The 20,798-nt window shown below is 39.2% G+C and overlaps 1 protein-coding gene across 1 annotated transcript in view; it reads right to left on the bottom strand.

The window, feature by feature from the left end:
* The window catches only part of Cerk (Ceramide kinase), a 185,677-nt gene that overhangs the window by 120,461 nt on the left and 44,418 nt on the right, over positions 1 to 20,798 (bottom strand). The window lies entirely within an intron of this gene.

Here is a 20,798-nt window from a genome sequence, read left to right as displayed (position 1 = left end):
GACGGATAAGAGAGGACTGACAAAGAGGTAGTTCGGTAACAGTGAAATCTTTGGGGCAAGCGACACACTACATGGTAAGGAAATAAATCACTCGTTTGGTGAAGAATATTGCTCGATGGCCGAAGACACTACTTTCACTTCACTCCGCTATGGCAAACGATCCCAGAGTTTTGCTCTGGTCGGAGGGGCAACGTTTATCTTGCGTTGGGGTCGATGCCCCACACTCTATACCACTCCAGAACGAAAATTAATCGATAAAAAAATACAGCTCCAGCTCGCTACGCTAGATATTTCGAGTTATTACACCGGTTTATATATTATACACTTTTCTTACATCACTATACGAGATTGATGTTATGAGTGTTTACCAGGCGTACCCGCAAAATAAATTCCTATCGGGGCTTCAACCTGGTTAGGTTCCCCTCCGCCGACATTTCGGTGACCAACTCGCTCACCTGGTTTCAGAATGAATCAGGCCCCAGCGGTCTTCTGAAATAATTCAGATACCTTGAAGATGATGAGCGAGTCGGTCATCGAAACGTTGGCAGAGATTGAGAGCCCAACCTAGTCGAAAACCTGAGAGGAGTTCATCCTGAAATTGCATCGATACTAGAATTTCAGACACTGTCATCGATTCATTTCTAAATAAGATTGATTACGGCAAGACATTTAAAAATATTCAGCGATAATTCCTTGAGCAATCACGGCCACAATGAATGTTCTAAACTCCTTCAAACCCTCCCCCCATTGTTTATATTTATACAATGGGTTTATAGGGTATAGCTGACCGGGATGACATTATTTAAATTTTGGGGAGAGTTCGGGCCACGATTCGTAAACCGCAAACGATCTAGATCGAAATTGTCCACTTAAATTCTAGAGAGGAGCCAAAACGGATTTAGATCATCATTTCACGAGAGTCGGAAGGGAAAATTATTTTTCCTTTGCTATGTCCCAAACCAATCAATGCGAAAAGATTTATTTTGCCATTTCTAACAAAAAAGGTTGATAGTCGTATTTATTTTGGGGCGAGATTGAGATATTGACCTATAGTATCTCCTCCCACATGCTTTTATGATTGCTTTCAGAATGCGTCAAGCATTGAGAATTGACGTCGGTCAGTAAACTGGTACCTTGCAGAGGCAATTATGAACATTTTCATAAACCGGATTTCATCCATCGAAGGCACTAAATTCTTTTTAAATTTAAGATCACGCCCAGGAGAGCTAAAGGTAAACTTCACATGTTTTTTTTCCAGCCTAGAAAATATGTAACCAAATATTTTCAAATACTGACTTAAAAAATAGTCGTACCAACCTATTAAAAATAAGGTGAGGCACACACATTCTGTTCACACTCAACAACTAATTGATAGCCTGTAGATTACCAAACATACGAGTTATTTAGATGTTATTAGTAATCTTCTCCTCCCTTTGTTGAAAACGATGTCAAACAATTAATATTTCAGATGCTTCTTTGCCATTGTGTACACTTTTAAGACGCAAATATGATAAGTAGTAGTATCCAGGGGATGCGACCGACAGCTGCGGTCATTTGAGCCATCAGGGATGGACAGGAAAGGATGAAGGGTGGAGAGGAACCCGGCGTCGGCATTAGCCTACTCTTTACGAAAGGCGCCAAGGGATCCGAAGCTTAACGTCCCATCCGACGGACGGCGTATTCACTCAAAGTGCCCTCCACAAAGCACCTCAAGTAGGAATCGAGATACCACTGAAATTATATTCAACACCGCCGGGATTCGAACGCGGGCCCTCTGGGTGAGATATTTTATGGCCACATTGGATCCGCATTTTATGGCCACCGCACCATCTCGATCCCCGTAAATATGATAAGAAAAATCGAATCAAAATATAACTCATGTAGATTGATGTACTCGTAGGTAAATGATAACACCAGTTTTAATGTAAATGGATATAAAGGTATTCCAATACATTAGTAAAGCCCCAATGGATAAATTTTAAGGTAATTATTTTCCCATGATTATTTCTTTGGGTCGCTAGATTAAGTGGAAACTAATTACTTCCCCAATTATTTGATCTCAATGGCTAATAAAATTGAAGTCATTTATTATTTTGAAAAAAAAATACACAAGAATGGGTGGGAAGAGGGAGAGAAATTGTACCGCTGAATGAAAACGTTGTCTGATCGAACTTTTCGGGCGTGGCATCACCATCGCGATCATCAAGGATTCATTCAAGGCAATCTCCAAGCAACGCGCACGCGAGCGAGCCATCGTCCGAAGCGAGCAATTAAAATGCTGACGACGCTTTTATGGCAAAGCGCACTTTGCCTCTGCCATCGCATAGCGAGTGTGTACCACCCTCTAAATAAACCGTTTCGTATTTACGTCTCGAATGCATTGAGAGGGATGGAAAGAGGTCAAGAAGGGCCGTGAACGGCACCGCGGCAGATAAAAATGGCGTTTTATGACACGACATAATTGGAGTCTTCGCTATAAGAATTAAATCGAGTGGACTCGTCCAAATTGCGGTAGTCGAATGCACGAGTCTCTTATGGGAGCTGTATGCGGCCCAAGAAATAGTTCACGAGGCACAGCTATCGCCAATATATAAGTGGTAGTTTTTATGGGAGGCGACCGACAGCTAAGGTCATTTGCGGCATTGGGGATGGACAGGAAAGGAAGAAGGGTGGAGAGAAACCATATGGGTGTCGCAATCCATATGTTGCTGATATCAAGCATATGACAAATGTAGGCTACCGTCGCGTACCAGTTTGGCCACAACTTACATATCTACCAAATCAACACCTCGGTTTTAAAAGTTTTCAAATAATCCAGTGAAGCTCTAAAAACGTTAACCCATTGGTAACCGAATTTCCATGCATTTAAAATGAAGGCTTGAAATTCAGGGGGGGGGGGATTATTTATAATACGCTTGCGTAAACTCATAATAGGCACCGCGAGTTTCCGGCGTTGCTTATGCAGACCTGCAATAAAATTAATGATTATGCAGCGAGAGGAAACACTCGTTTTCCATTTGAGATGACTCAGTAAAAGTAAGATTTGCCAGAACATTTATCAGAGTCTCTACAGAGAAACTATTTCAGAGTACTTTCGCAGAAAAATGGGTTGAGTTATATCTTGCAAAGGCATTTAAGTTCTCCTGATATTATTTACTCCCTTCGATCAAGGCAAAAATGAAATTAGGGCTACTTCGTATGAAAGAGGCTGCATAATAGCTCTTGATATTATGCACATGAATAAGATAGTAAACATAACGATTACTTTCCACATGAAATAGTCAGTTATTGAAATTTATGCATAATAGTTACGCCAATGGAATTTAATCATGGGGGATCCCGGACACATAATTCAATATATGGGGAAAGGGTATAAAAAAGATACGAAAGCAATTACCCATTGATAAATAATGAAACTAAAGTCTTAAAATGTCACATACAAGTATATATAATTCCCCATTGTATCTATTATTAGCATTAATTTTTTAATTATTCAATGATATTAATTCCTTAATAAAGAAACTAGTGTGTATGTGTGTGTTAGCATATATACATAATTTATATATTATACTATGTTTAAATCTTAAAAAGACATTCAAACACGAAACCCCCCACATGGCGAACACATATTCAGTCATATGGATACAGATATATGGACAAAGAATTGGAACACACGCAAAAGACGAGCACAGGAATGGCAGGGAAGGTGGAATCGAGCAGATCACAAGGGCAAAAAAGCTTCCTTAACCGGGATTCGAACCATGGATCTTCGACTTGCCGGGCATATGCTCTAATAATTTAGCTATTGAGAAAACGAAATCAGCGGGGAATTTATCCACTCACTGACCCCGATTCTTTGGCCAGGAGATGGTGTTAGGGAGCTTTTTCACCCACCAAAGGGGAAATGGGCAACGAAAAGGGGAGAGGACAGTGGGGAGAGAAATCATACAACGTCATGAAGGATGCGAACAGTGTGTTTCGTGGAACTCTTAGCCAGAAGAAGGAGACGAGCAACATTGGCCAAATGCACATTTAAACACGAAAAATCCGCCATTTGCCGAACCTGTTTTGACGGATACTTTTTAGATGACATGTTTATGTGAAGGTGTGTTTCATTCGTGCGTTCATTTAAGATCGTAACCATTATTATATTTTATTTGCCGGCAATAGTTCAATTCTGATCTGTCTCAACTTTGATAGTCACAAAATATTTTCTTTATATTTCAATGTGGTTTTCAATGAGGTACTTCATAAGTTTTTCTAGACAATATTTCAATTTTGTATCCTAAAAAGATGGATATTATTATGGTGATCAGATGTCCTCTATTTTCTTCACCTCATTTTTAAATCTCTAATTCTTGCATTTTTTTCAATCGTTTAAATTATTTTTTATTACTCCTAACCAACCAACAAATCCAAACCGACAGTGCACTAAAAAGTCTAAACCCATGTTCATTTTATGGCAATTCACATTGCACACATAGTTCGGACACAAATGCATAATGCATAAATTGGCACATTCAGACTGCATTTGGCTTTGAAGAAACAGAAAAATAATTTGCAAATCTATTTGGTACACTGTACTAAATTTATTAACATTATTATGGATAATTAAATGATATTTTCAAATTCTCTAGATTCATAGTTTTTTCGAAAGGTGTAAGGAACACATCGCAAGCTGGCGAAAGAGAAATGCATGGAGGAAGGAGGCCGGCGGTGGTAAAATAGTGAACAGAAGTACTCGTAAGAGATATCATACGAACCTCATAATCACCATTAAAAATAAATAACTTGGTTAATCCATTGATAAAAGATACATGAAATCACGTGCGAATTAAGTCCCTGGCTACAATAAAACATCCCGGAATACATTCATATATAAATACGAGGTAGAGCACGAGACCATTAATATTGATTTTTTGGAAATCAGGCTGTGGGAATGCATTTTTTTTAATTCTGAACTTCTCACGTACGCTTTATGTCTATAGTCTAATTATTTTATAATCTCCAAGAAAAAACGTTTCCTTAATTTGTTTCCCGTAATCAAAATGAAAATTTACTCGCAAAATAACTCGGAATACTTCATATTTTCCTTTCGAAGGAGTTTGGGTTCACAGTAATAACTTTCGAAGCTACCAACGGCACCAAGACATCACATCTTTCACTTAATCATGGTCTCGCAAGCAATTTCGCCGACATGGCTTTAATGACTGTAGCCTCGCAATGTGTACACGGAAACAGCAAAAAGAAAACTGCTGGGTCTGGTCTCTGTTGCCCTACGACGCCACGACGAGGCGTAATGGAAACAAGGTCACATTTAGGTCCTACTCCGGCCACGTCAATGTCACTAACTCTGTGAAGGAAATTTATTCCAATATGATTCCTGTCCATTTTCCCAATTGCGCCGCGTGTACGCTTTAACTTTTCAGTGAATAAATAACCGAGACAGCGTACGAATGACAATTTTCTGTCGACGCAAACTCTTTGAGAAAATAAACATATGCCACCAAAACCGTCATTGACCCTCACATGCAACTTTTCAGCTCCTCTAGTAATGCCTCTCTCATTGCCTTCTGCTAAACATCACCCTAATCAACGGCTTAGGAACCTACACCAGATTTAAATAGTACGTCAATTGTATTTCGGCATGACCGCTTTTGTTTATTCATCATATTAAATTTGTAAATAGTAATAAATCTTCTCCTGACATAAAATACAAAGCAAATTAAAGAGCATATATTTGTATTCAATTCTTTCAATCACTATTCCCATAAGACAAAAAACTTGAAAATGCTCCGAAAATTAAAACACAATGTTTTCACTCAGGTAAAAATACACAAAATCTCACGGCAAAGTCATCTCGGCCTAATGTTTACGGGGATAATCTTAAACACAATACTCGCTTTCAAATGCATGGTTTCGTTTATATGTAAATGGATTTTGTTTTAAAAATCATGCGAGTTGAAGCGACGCGGAAAATTTATCAAAGTATAACTTTCTATCGAATGGCTATCATCCGATCTCATATGGTATTTTTCTCCCTCCGAATCTAGAACAGCTTCACACAAAAAAAAATATATATATATATATATATATATATATATATATATATATATATATATATATAGTGAATTGGGAAAAACTAATGAGTATATTGCAGAAAATAGGAATAGATTGGAGGGATGGGAGGCTAATCCGCAACCTGTACATGTCTCAGAATGCTCAGGTGCGGGTGGGAAACGGGGGGTCCGGATGGGCAGTGTTAGGAAGAGGTGTAAGGCAGGGTTGCCCATTATCACCGTTGCTGTTCAACCTGTATGCAGAGGAAATGATTAAAGAGGCCTGGGAAGAACTGGAGGTAGGAATGAAAGTGGGCGGGATTCGTAAAATCAGTTAGGTTTGCTGATGACCAAGCTTTAGTTTGTCAGTCAACCTAGGGGTTGCAATCATTGCTTAGTGAATTGGAAATTCAGTGCGACAGGTAAGGGATGAGAATTAATATTAATAAAACAAAGGTTATGCGATTTTCTAGAAAGAAATAGGCTAAGCTAAACATTAAAATAAGAGGGCAAAAACTAGAGCAGGTAGAACAGTTTACGTATCTCGGAAGTTTTTTGGACCAACACGGTCAAACTAGTAAGGACGTAAGGAGAAGAATGGCGCTAGGCAAAGAGGCTTTCAGAAGGAGGAGGGAGCTGCTGACAGGGACGTTGAGTAAGGATATCAAGAAAAACTTTGATATGGAGTACAGTATATAGCTATGTACGGCGCGGACACGTGGTCATTGAAGCAGGAGGATATACGTACACTGGAGGCTTTTGAAATGTGGGTGTGGAGAAGAATGGAGAAGGTGAAATGGACAGAGTAGAAAATAAATGAGGAAGTACTTGGTAAGGTGGGCGAAGAGAGGGGTTTGTTGGGAGAAATTCTATGAAGGCAGGAAAAATGGATGAAGGGCGTGTTGACCGGCAGTGGGATGTTGAAGACTGTAATAGAGGGGAGAATGTTAGGCAAACGAGGGAAGGGAAGGAACAGGATAGGAATGTTGGACGGGATGAAGGGGGGAAGAAAGTACTCAGAGATAAAGAGGACCTGATGTAGAGTAGGATGCTGGAATATGTGTTTTGTTAGGAGTCACTTAATATATATATATAGTATACCATCATCATCAGTATTTCAACCCTAGGATTGGTGTACTGCAGCTACTACATTATACTCTATGTTAATGCAAGGCTGCGTATTCTAGGAAGAATAACGTGCTGGTTTCCCGGTACCTTCCACATCGCAGTACTGCGGCAGATACCATGAACGTCACTCTCGCCCGCAGCTGTGGCAGCTGATGCTGGGCCGACCCACTAGTTTTTAGGAGAGGCGACCGACAGCTAAGGTCATTTGCACCATTAAGGATGGATGGGAAAGGAAGGGTGGAGAGAAACCCGGCCTCGGCATTAGCCTACTCTTATCGAAAGGCGCCAAGGGGTCCGCAGTTTAACGTCCCATCCGACGGACGTCGTACTCACTGAAAGTGCTCTTCACAGAGCACCTCAAGTAGGAATCGGGATACCACTGAAAAAAAAACCTGCCGCCTCCGGGATTCGAACCCGGGCCCTCGGGTTGGTGGGTAACAGGCCTGCCTGGGTACCAGTGATTCGAGTGCCGCCTCAGGCATGGATGATACCCGAAATAGGGCGTGGTTCGGGGATAATTCAGCCTCTAGGAAACCTTACGACAAGCCGAGGGAGGGCGCTCTCGCATCTGAGCGGTTGACAGGTCGATCGGTATCGAAAATTCTCGTCTGCTACGGATCTCGTTTACCGAAAACTCCATTCCGTAACAGGATAGAGCGAAAGACAGCCGTTACATTCGGTTCTGTCTTTTTCATCATCAACGAATTAAATGCCCATTTCAACACATCGAGAACCGAAAAAATGCCCTAACGCGTATTAAAAAGTTAAAGAATAGAGATGCAAAAGCGTTCCAAAGGTAAAAGTAAGTTTTTATCGTGGTTACGAGCATATCGATACAATCTAGCCACAAACAACTAGCACTGACATTTACTAGTACTACATGTATTAGGTATGATGCTAGTAGACGCTAGATGTAGTTGAACCGAAAAGAAAAAATCTTGATTGCGGAATGAAAAACCTCAGAAGATGCTACAATCCTCCAACAAATAACTAGTACTGATGTATACTATTGCGAAATTTATTAGTTATAATCCAAGTGGCTGCTAGATTTAAGTTAACCGAAAAGGAATAAATCTTCATTGCTCAATGAAAAACGTTTGATAGTCCCAGCTACGTTACCAAAAAGTACGTTAGCCTTGATTGGCGCACGGACCCAGCTAGTCCTACCGGTTCTAACTATTACGAACCCCACCCGCGGGTTTAGAATGAGAACCGCAAATAGTCATCCCGGCTAAAAGGCCGGGTAAATCTTGCCAAACGGGCGAAAGGTGCGATTTTCCTCTAGACGAGTGGTGAGTTCACAAAGAGCCTTCTGTTTGCAAGAAGAAGTTCTAATGCGTGGAGTCAAAAGGAGGTGCGATAGAAGCTAAACATTTCACCTGTTCATTATTTAAGTATCAAGGCAGCATTTCTGGCCGAAAAGTTGTTAAAATGACGACAAAGACATTCATTTAACACAATTCAGCAATAAAATGATCGGTTATTTCATGAGCAATGCTTAAAACTGAGGCAATGCACCCCTGGGTGGCATCATGAGTAAAGTTCAATTAACAAATAAAAGCCCAGCATTTAAATTCAACACTATCATCATTTTATCAATGGAGGCTTCAGGTTTTGCCGCAATGCGTCAACTTCAAGTAAACCTTCTTTTTCAAATTGTAAAAATAAATGATCAGAGAAATCACAATTTAGGTTGAATAAAGATATTAATACTTTATTTTTTATTTCAATATTGACATAATCTTTAATTTAGTCCATATTTTTATCCCACGAACAACTGAAACAGCACACCAACTACAAAGTATAGTATTTTATCAATGGATGTGGCAATGAGACATTCATCAAAAATCAATCGGAATTTTTAATTGATGCCATCCTGGGTACACGTTTTGAAGTAGCTCCACTGGCTTACACTACGCAAACATTTTTCTCTTTAATTAGTTTTTAAGTATTACTCTCCATAAGCTCCAAATCGCTTATATAGAACCAATTAGCGTCCGGATATTTATCCAGATATCACGCGTGTTACGTAGGCCATAAACCAAAGTGAACATCGATACGTTTCTCCAGCGTAGATTAGCATGCGACTATGAGTTATCATTAATATTATCCCAACGAGTCGCATCCACATAACATGCATCACTGGATCATTACTTCCCAGTGCTAACCAGCATAGTCCTCCATTGACCTCACAAAGGACACGCGCACTAGAGATGAGAAAGTCAACCGTGATGCAGGGAAAGTTTTCGCCCTTCATGATGATGTTCGCCAAATAATGTGGAAGAACATTATCTGTTTCCATCCCATCAAAAATTTAAGAGGTTACTTGATCACCAATGATGTTCAACAAAATCCATAAACGCATACACGTCAGGGAAAACATCTAATGTAATTTCACGACTACAATCAATAAACTTCTGCTATACGACGATGAGACTAATCTCTTTCCTCTACGCTTAACTCTATTAAATAAAACATTAGCGATTTCATTCAACCATACTAGCTGCAATTACAAGAAACAAAGAGTCACTATTTGGGTCCACGAAACTGTAAGTTTCCGACCTATGTCACCTGTTCTCATTTTCACAGACATCTGAACGAAGAGAATATCTGTTTTCGGACATGAAACCACGAACAAATTTTGAAGAATGAGCCGCGACATGGTGAAAATGGAACATAACACTATTCGGTATAATATCAATGATGCAATATAGAACTAATTTATTTCGACGAAGTTTTCAAAGTCATTGCTTCGTCATCGAGTGAAGAGAGCATGCAAGTGCCACATTCTACATCCATCTACCGATTCGATAGAGCCCTCTCTCAATGAAAGCTAAACAGGAGAGGAATGAATGGAAAAGGGGAGGTGGTGGTGGACCACCGGTCTTCATGAGGTGAAGGGGAAGAAACTTATTTCACCGGATGATGTAGCAGTGATTTCGTAAACCCAGGTCGAAATGAATTATTTTCCAAGTGGAGAACAGCTATTATTTCAGACGGTATTATGCAACCACGATTTGGGAATCCATGTCGCCATCAAATGCGGGTGACTTCAGAGAGAATGAAAGAGAGAGTGAGAGAAAACAAGATTCGCGGGAACGAGGCAGACGCTGCGTGGGCGAACCGCAAAAATGACGTCGCCCTGGACCGAGTTAATGAATCGATGAAGTCGCGCCCGGGAGAGAGGTGAACATGGGGGCGTGCGTGGGTTCGGCCCGCCCACCATTCCTTGCTCTCGAGCCCCACAAGCAGACATTCCCCCTCTCCCTTCCCCCCACAAAGGGGAAACCTGGGGTCATACACCCCCATACGTGACCAGGATCGGGGAAACACCGAGGTAATCGACGTAAAAGGAGATAGCGCCAGAGACTAGGTGTTCGATCAATTTATATGTATTTCGCAATATTAGACAAGTAAAATCAGTAGATACGGGAAATGTCTAGCTGCGATTGATACTACAGCTTAGTTTGGGCTCCATTAAATGAAACTGGGAAAGTAAGCAGGGCTCTGATGAAGGAAACGAGCACGTACTTAAAACTAAACGACGCCCTAGGAGAGCAATCACTGACAAATCCAAAAATCATACTGGCCTCCATATTTAATTAATTTTGAAGGAAAAGCATTTCTAAAATTGAAAAATTTCGAGAATCTTAAATTACGAATGTGCAACTGCGAGCGCTATTCATTGTATTTGAAGAGATCGGGCACGTCATAAGAGTTTAATGCATAGAAATAATTATTTCACCACAATAATAAACCTGGAGGAGCTCTGCATAATTCTCTAGTTTTCATCGCGTTTGTTGATTAAAACTGACAACAGTTTCGCCAGCATTCCAGCTGGCATCTTCTGGTCACCTTCGATTTGAATTCATAAATGGACCCCAAATCTGCCAATTTTTATAGTAATCACTCATCTTGTTCCGCGTGTCAATTCGGAGTTAAGCCTTGATAATACACAACACTGACGTTTCTCTACATTCGGGTTTAAACATTTCCTCTTTTATAAAATTATTTCCTTAACTCGGCAATTGATATTTTTTAAATCAGAAATTCATTACATCCCATGCACTACGAACTACAACAAGCATTCAAAATGATGGTCCATTTACCCATCCACAGTAATCGACCCGAAGGTTGGGTTTTAATGAAAGAGGGATGGGAGTGAATGGATCTCATCCAGAACTAAGACTTAACACTACGAAAACTGGCAAAACAGTAGGGCTGGACTCTTAAATTACCATTTCCCACGAAATCCGAGTATTCAAAAAATCTCACTTCTTTCATTTTAAATGAGATTGTTCAAACGTATCGCTCGGAATCTGAGCCCGGAACACTCCGGTTAGTAGCCGAGTGCTGAAACCACTAGCCTACCACACAGCCTTAAGATGATGACAAAGATAAAATACAGTATTTTCGAAACATGCTCAAAGCGTAGTCATATATTACGCAGTGTTTTCACTATAGTTTTTCATTGACTTGAAAAGAAATATTAGAGCCACATCGCTTGGTCACTATTTGAGGAGAGAATAACAACGGATATATGGACAACATGAATGATATAAACTAATATAATTTTCTAGCATATGTGCATTTTATTTCGAGTATTTTATTTATAAGAATATAAAAACATATTTCACCAATGGAACAACAATATTCGATCTTTGGAATTCAATGTATGAAATCTCTCGTAAAGGATACGTGTATTGTAGACGACACCAGACGATTTACGTATTTTCCGATGAATAAGGAATTCCTTGTGCAGAGCACAGCATTGGCGACCGCATATATAATCCTGACGCCAACATTTCTTGCTCTCCGAAATTGGCACAATCCACGCCAAATTCATCTCCCAGGGAACAGAACAATGGGATTCACAAAATATAAGACCTGTGATTCAGCAACACTTCAGGAAGTTTCTAGGTCTGCGGTAAATTTCTCCTATTCAGCGTTGGCGAGTTAAATGCACAGTCCAAAAGATTTCACCTGTTTTACTGTTCCCCTTTTTGCGCGGCAGGATAAGGCGAGTAAATACTGAAATCCGTTTGAACTTAAAAAGAAGACCATTTCAAATGTGAGTGTAGCTGTGCTCGCAGAAGAAAATGAAATGCCGCAGGAAACTACTTCCGCAACTGGGTGAAGAATTACGTCAACGCGCGACTTCCTCTTTCCTGACGCTACGCTTTATCGATAGCAATTTTGGCTTTTTTCCATGAATTTAAAACTTTTCATTGAATTTTTTACTGGGTCACACCTCTTTGTTTCCTACTGAAAGCGTAAATAGTAGTACATAATGTCCTCCAAAGTAATTTTGACTGTTTCACCATTTTCCACTCTCAAAAAGCACGCTTTCTAGTGCCGCGGCGCGCCGTTACGATAGGTAGCCTAGCGTATCAGCACTAATAGAGAGGCTAGGTAGGCGATCGTTAACGGAAGGAAGGCCTTTGGCGCGATTAAATCTCGTGTGGGGGCAATAAGCGGTTTCGTAAGTAGTAGCTCCTGGATTTAAAGGGCTCCGAAGGATGAAGTGAGTTAACGCCATAAATTCAGCTTCAGATGAAATACTGAAAGACAACACAACTTTCGTGACCTGACAGGGTTTCAAACCCATAATCTTAGAGATAGTCGGCAAGCGAAAGGTAAAAAATTGGCTACAGAAAAGCAAGGTTTTAGGTATCGTTTTTATACCACTGCAGAACGATAAAAATGAATGATAAAATAGAAAAGATAATAATAAGTACAGGAAAATTCATTAATTTTCCAAAATGTTTAATTCTTCAATCGATGGATCTTATTTTCGGATATCCCCAACATATTTCGTCCGAATACTTAGCAAGTTCAGTAAATTTCTCCCCGATGGCCCAGGCAAAATTACAGAGACGTCAGCAACCCCCATTTACAATATAATTGTTCTAAACCGATCACCAATAAATTAAGTACATCGCTTGTTTTCCTAGTAAAAGTTGGTATACACACTAATTGTTGAATCGATCTAATACCGTACACTCGGCCTAGAGAATGAAAAATACCAATTAAAATATTTTGCAAAAAGTATCTAATTCCTCTGTGGTTGCTTCAGCATAGTTCTCTCGAGAAAAAATGACAGAAGATAGTAAACATCAGCAGAAAATGTGGTATGTCAAGGCTCAATAAATATGAGAGCAAAATATATTAGCAACGACAGTATGCTGCACAATAAGCAGTTAATTTATTCCCGTGATCATGAGGAAAAAGAAGCACCGGTGCTGATTGAAATCATTAGTTTCAACCACGCCTATATGCCAAACAAACAAGACTATTTTGAACCTACGCAATATCAATTCTGTCTCAAATTAAATTAAAATTTTGTTCAATATCAATAAGATGAAACAAAAACCACTGCAACACAATTTAAAATATAAATTCATTATTTAAAATGCATTTATCACCTGCTACGACGCGGACGTTATACATTGACATATATATATATATAAAAAATACATATATATACATATTTATATATATATATATATATAACACTTTTTGAAAGACTCACGGACGTGAATAATAATGTATAACACTTAGCACTAGTGGACACAGACAAAAACACAGAAACACACAAAAAAAGAGACTCACTATTTTTCGAATTTTCGGTGGTCGTTGCCACCTTTATCAAGGAGGAGAGGGACAGAACAGAGGGAGTTCTGTCCCTCTCCTCCTTGATAAAGGTGGCAACGACCACCGAAAATTCGAAAAATAGTGAGTCTCTTTTTTTGTGTGTTTCTGTGTTTTTGTCTGTGTCCACTAGTGCTAAGTGATATACATTTATATATATATATATGTATATATATATACACACATATATATACATATATATATATACATATATATATATATATATATATATATATATATATATATATATGTATGTATATATATATGTATATAAAAACACACATGTAGATTTTTAGAATATAGAGACACAAAGAAAGGACACTCACAATTTGTTATTTGACGTTTCGACAGCACGGCTGTCGTCTTCAGAATGGCGTCCTCGGGGAAGAGCGGAGAGGATGTGGGGGGGAGAGTTGGGGGAAGGAGAGGTAAAGGGACCAATAGGAAATGAACAAGGGGGTGGGGGGGGATATGTAGGCAAATGGCTGCCATACTATATATATATATGTATAATATAATTATATATATATATATATATGTATAATATAATTATATATATATATGTATATATATATGTATATATATATACATATATACAACCTTGATCAAAAATTTCCCGGAATTTATTCAGAAAATTAAAAATACAAGTTTATTCATCTAAATCTATATTGTCCCCTTCAAAGTAATCCCCATCGACTGCAACACACTTATGCCAGCGCTTGATCCAATCCTCGAAACATTTTTTATATTCGGTTTTCGGTATGTCCATCAGTGCTTCCTGCGATTTTTCCATTACTTCCTCTCGGCTGCTAAAACGCGTTCCCCGTAATGGTTTTTTAACTCGATTGAACAGAAAGAAGTCACAGGGAGCCAAATCAGGTGAATTCGGTGGCTGTTGGATGGTAATTGTTGCATTTTTCGTCAAAAAATTACGAATAATGATAGCACTGTGCGACGGTGCGTTATCATGGTGCAAAATCCACGAGTTTTCTGCCCACATTTCTGGTCTCTTTCGGCGAATTGCTTCACGCAAACGTCTCATAACGCCCAAATAATACTCTTTGTTTACTGTCTGGCCTTCTGGCAAAAATTCATGATGCACTACACCGTTGTAATCCATGAAAACCGTCAGCATTGCCTTCTTTTTTGACTGAAAACGACGTGGTTTTTTTGGTCTCGGCTCATTTGGTGAACGCCATTCACTTGCCTGATGTCTGGATTGCGTGTCGCACTTATAAACCCACGTCTCGTCTCCAGTAATGATCCTTTTGATGAATGTGGGATCGGATTCAGCCTCGCAAATCATGTCTTTTGCGACGTCAACACGGTCTCTTTTTTGCATGAAATTGAGGTCTTTTGGCACCAACTTTGCTGCTACACGACGGAAACCCAAATCATTAACCACAATGTCTTGGGCGGATCCATAGGCAATGTTCAAGCCCTCCGCTATTTCTCTGATGGTTAATTTGCGGTTATTGACCAACATTTCTTTTACTTTATCAATTTTTTCACCGACTTTCGATGTCGATGGTCTGCCACTGCGTTCATCATCTTCGATTGACTCACGACCACTTCTGAACCGCTCGTGCCACTGGTAAACGACCGTTTTTTTTAGAGAATCGTTGCCGAAACACTTTTCCAACATTTCCAACGTCCGTGCGCCACTAAATCCGTTTTTTACGCAAAATTTAATACAAGTTCGTTGTTGCAAATTTAAATCCATTTCTGCAATTGTAAAAAATCGCCAACACACACAGAGATAGATGTACTCTTGGCTACGTAACTTTTGCAAATGTCAAGTTATGACACTAAGATTTAAAGGGAATATCAACAACAGATGTACCAATTTAACAAAAAAAACAGAACTCAAATCGGAACGATGGGAGCGCCACACGGTGGTTATTCCGGGAACTTTTTGATCAAGGTAGTATATATACATATATATATATATGTATATAAATAGATAAAGAACGTACTACGGCCGAGTGCATGGAAAGAAAGTAAAACCCAAAGCCGTACACAAAGTGTACGGCTTTGGGTTTTACTTTCTTTCCATATATGTATATGTATATATATATATATATATATGTATATATATATATATATATGTAGGCCGCGGTTGTCCAGTGGGCAGAGCGTTGGATAACTGACCGGAGGGTCCCAGGTTCGCTTCCCGTGCAAGGCACTCTGGGCACCTGCAGCTCCACCCAAGCTATGTGATTTTTCGGGTACCAGATGTTCCTGGGAAACCATAACCGGCACAGGGAAAGGAACTGCCCCCCCTACCCTGATGTGCTAATTTCACACGCCGTCGGGCATAGTACTGAGTGAACTCCACCATTACCTACCAAACCGACCTTCGGGTTGATTACTGTGTGTGTATACATACATATATATATATATATACACACACACACACACATATATATATATATATATATATAATGGGCTGACACAATATAACACAAACAGAATAGAATAGCAACATTTAAAAGGACACTCACACGGCAAATTGTTCGAGCTTTCGGCCCTCTCAGAGGCCTTCTTCAAGTGAGAGTCACACTTGAAGAAGGCCTCTGAGAGGGCCGAAAGCTCGAACAATTTACCGTGTGAGTGTCCTTTTAAATGTTGCTATTCTATTCTATTTGTGTTATATTGTGTCAGCCCATTATTGTGCCGCTCGTGTGAGTTTTTCCGTACAATCGTTATGTATGTGTATATATATATATATATATATATATATATATATATATATATACTCATATATACAGAAACAGATATAAGGAAAAGGGATAGGAACACATATAAAGGACGAACACAATAGAGGTGGGGAAGGCGGAATCGAACGGATCACAAGAGTAAAAATATTTCCTCAACCGGGACTCGAACACCGGATCTTTCCACTTGCCGGGCGGATGCTCTTAACCACTTGAGCTATCGAGGATAGTCAATTTACCCTGAGATCCGTGGGTCTAATATGTCGCCAAGCGCCCCGATTCTTTCAGCCAAGAGATGGCGTCAGGGGGCTGTTTCACCCACCAAAGGAGAAATAGACAATACACAAGGAAAGGAAAGGACAGTGGGTTAGAATTCATACAACATCATACAGGAAAGGAACAGTGCGTTTCGTGGCACGCATAGCCAGAAGAAAGAGATGAGCCACATTGGCCAAATACACATTCAAACACGAAATCCCGCCAAACGGCGAATAAATACTCATATATACAGAAACAGATATAAGGAAAAGGGATAGGAACACATATAAAGGACGAACACAATAGAGGTGGGGAAGGCGGAATCGAACGGATCACAAGAGTAAAAATATTTCCTCAACCGGGACTCGAACCTTCCCCACCTCTATTGTGTTCGTCCTTTGAAGACTGTAATTGAGGGGAGAATGTTAGGCAAACGAGGAAAGGGAAATAACAGGATAGGGATGTTGGACGGGATGAAGGGAGGAAGAAAGTACTCAAGAGCTGAAGAGGGACCTGATGCAGGGTAGGATGTTGGGTTTTGCTAGGGGCCACAAATTATTTAATTACTAATTACGTCCATCCAAAAACCTACCTTAACCGGTAGATTACCTAATAATAATATATATATATATATATATATATATATATATATATATATATATATATATATATACCATAAACACCGTAATCAACCCGAAGGTCGGTTTGGTAAATGATACTCACCCAGTACTAAGCCCGACAGCGTGTGAAATTCACACCTCAGGGTAGGGGGGTCAGTTCCTTTCCCTGTGCCGGTTACGGTTTCCCAGGAATACTTGGTACCCGAAAAATTAAAAAACGAGGTCTGTTCAAATGGTGCCAGGAATTTTGAATTTTCGCGGGTTACGTATATTTGATTTTCGATTTTTTGGGGTGATATGTTGGTACTACGTCTCTCACTTATGCATAAAAATGTGGCCATTTTGAATGTTCACTTAATTGTTGACAGCTGCTAGGACGTGTTTTAGCTTGTCTTCAATTTTTGCCTGTTCCAAAAAATGGATCAAAGAATCTGTACCAAATTTCTTGTGGAAAACGAAATTCAGTGCCTGGACACATTCCAAATGTTGACTGTGGCGTATAGAGAAGCTACCGTTGACCGAAGCAACGTTTATCGGTGGTAGAAAATGTTCTCAGAGGGCCGAGAAAATGTGAACGACAAAGAACGTGCCGGACGCCCGAGCACGTCAACAACAGATGAAAACATTGATGAAGTGAATAAAATAGTATTGACCAATCGTCGAATCACCGTTAGAGAAGTTGCTGAGGATCTAAACATATCGATTGGCTCATGCTATTCAATTTTTACCAATGATTAGAGCATGACACGGGTCGCCGCGAAATTCGTATCAAAATTGCTCAATTTTGACCAAAAACAGCAACACATTAACATTGCTAATGACTCTGTCCGTGACGACCCAAATTTGCTCCAGAGGGTCATACCTGGTTACGAATGATGGTTTTATGGTTAGGACGTGGAAAATAAAGCTCAATCATCCCAATGGAAGCTGCAGCAAGAGCCAAGACCGAAAAAAGCGCGCCAAGTTCGGTCGAAAGTGAAAGTCTTGCTTACAGTGTTCTTCGATTGCAGGGGCGTGGTGCATCATGAGTTCTTGACACAGGATAGAACGGTAAATAAGAAATATGACCTGCTAGTTATGCGCAATTTGCGCGAAGCAATCCGCCACAAACGCCCGGTTTTGTGGAAGAACAAAAATTGGCTTTTGCACCATGACAACGCCCCTTCTCACACATTTGCGAATGCGAATGTTTTACCAAAAACAAAACACTTATGATTCCGCAGCCACCGTACACCCCAGATCTGGCCCCAAGGACTTTTTCTACTTCCCGAAACTGAAGAGACCCATGAAAGGACGACGCTACCCTACGATTGATGAAATGAAAACTAACTCGAAGGAGGAGCTGAACAAGATCACAAAAAATGATTTTTGAAGTGCTTCGAGGATTGGGAAAAACGTACGCACAAGTGTATAATATCTAATGGGGATTACTTTGAATGGAACAAAAGAGATATTCATGAATAAATAAATAATTTTTGAAAAAAAAACAAAAGTCGTGATACTTTTTAAACAGACCTCGTATATCAATCTTACGGGTTATCAGACCATATTATGCGTAGCCAACAAAACATGTTTCAACAAGTGTTAATATGGTATTAACAAATACAAGAAGCAAAACATCTGGAAATGACTAAATCTCAATTTAGATGCTATTTAAGGAATGCTCACGACCTTTTAAGTTCCATTAATTAGCAATAGTTTACATTGCCTTAAATAGAACCATAACGACAAACTGTGGGAATCGTTATGTTATGAGAACTTAAGCCAATAAGGACGTGTTCCTGAACAAAATAAGCGCATAGACAATGCCAAGGGATCGAACTCATATTTGCGCCGAAAATAGATACGAACTTTTTGTTTTTTTTCAATAATTAAAGCATCAACCTAAAACTTTGGTTTTAAAATACGTTAGAAAGGAGCGTTAAGCATAATTCTCTCCTCGGCCGCACGATTTGTAGGAAACTATTTTTTCCAAAATCAATTTTCAATCAATTGAATAATTTATAAGCAAAATAAACAGGTGGTACCCGCTTCTTTGTAATTTGTGAGAAACTTTTATCGGTTAAATACCTCAGCGTACGCAGATGATATTATTTACGCTGATTACACATTAGTATAGATGATTTTCAAGCACATTTATTCATTAATGCACACAGTTTAATCTTCGTGTGTATAGTAATGAGCTCCCACTGAATTGCTACCGCGCCAGTGTTTAACCGCAGACTGGCCTAAATTTCAGTTTCCATTACCTACTTCATACGTGAGAGTGACGCCACTTTTAATGGCGCAATAGCGCATAATTAATTTCTATCTCAGATGTCGTAGTTGATGTGACTTTTCATTTAAATATTCGTGCACTAAATAACATTACGAACCAATTATTTAACCAAGTAAATGAAAGGATGAAGTTTCATAAAAGTTGTACAAGAGATATTACATATTTGGTGCATTGGAAATACTTTCATAGTTCTGTAAACTTAAATGTATTTTACAAATATTTCTCAACGTCTGATTAATAATATTATATTGCAAAATAGAATTGCAATGAAAAAGTCACAAATGTGTGAGCTTTTGTTCGTCATGTACGGAAATGATCCAAGGGAAAATAATTATTTATTAATAAATTAATCTTTGGTGAAGTAAATAACGTTTAAACCGTCACAAAAAGTTGCGAATAAAATGTTTTTACGCCATCTCATACGTCCCATAGTTCCCCAGCGGACTCTCCTTATCGCACAGTTAATTTCCCAGAGTAATTCTCAACCAGTTTAATTTTTCCAAACCGCATGCTAGAACTCAAACTGGGGAGAATCATGTGTAAAATGGGAACTATTGAAAATAAATTTTACGGCTATACTCTACTTGAGAGTAAAATGGTTACTGCTTATCCTTGTCAGTATTAAGTGGAACTATACCACTCGACAAGCACAGTTTGAAAATATACGTGGACCACCACATGCAAATATTACTATCCCAACCATCAGAAATCCCACGAACAAATCCAATGTTTCATGACATTCCCGATAGGGCAACCATCAATAGGTCAATCATCAATGATAGATCAATATAAACTTTCAACGTAAGTCCAAGTATATATGGCACTTTTCAAATACTGACGAGAATACCACAAAGGCGCTTAGACTCTTTTATGCTCAATGGTTGAGATGAGCGTCAAAACCGGTAGGGAATCGGCACCATGGGAGGCGTTCGCTTCCACGTTGTTTATTATTTACATCCTACCCTAGAAATTATTGAGAATAAAAAAGGATAAAAGCCACTTTTTAAAGAGAAATATTAGTTAATATTTTCCTTGTTTAAACACGGGCATCAGACCAAACATGAGATAACCACAAATATTTTTCTCA

The sequence above is a fragment of the Hetaerina americana genome, unplaced genomic scaffold (assembly GCF_022747635.1).
Source record: "Hetaerina americana unplaced genomic scaffold, ioHetAmer1.1.p SCAF_12, whole genome shotgun sequence".
In the NCBI taxonomy this organism is placed as follows: Eukaryota; Metazoa; Arthropoda; class Insecta; order Odonata; family Calopterygidae; genus Hetaerina; species Hetaerina americana.
This window is presented reverse-complemented; position numbering and strand designations above follow the sequence as displayed.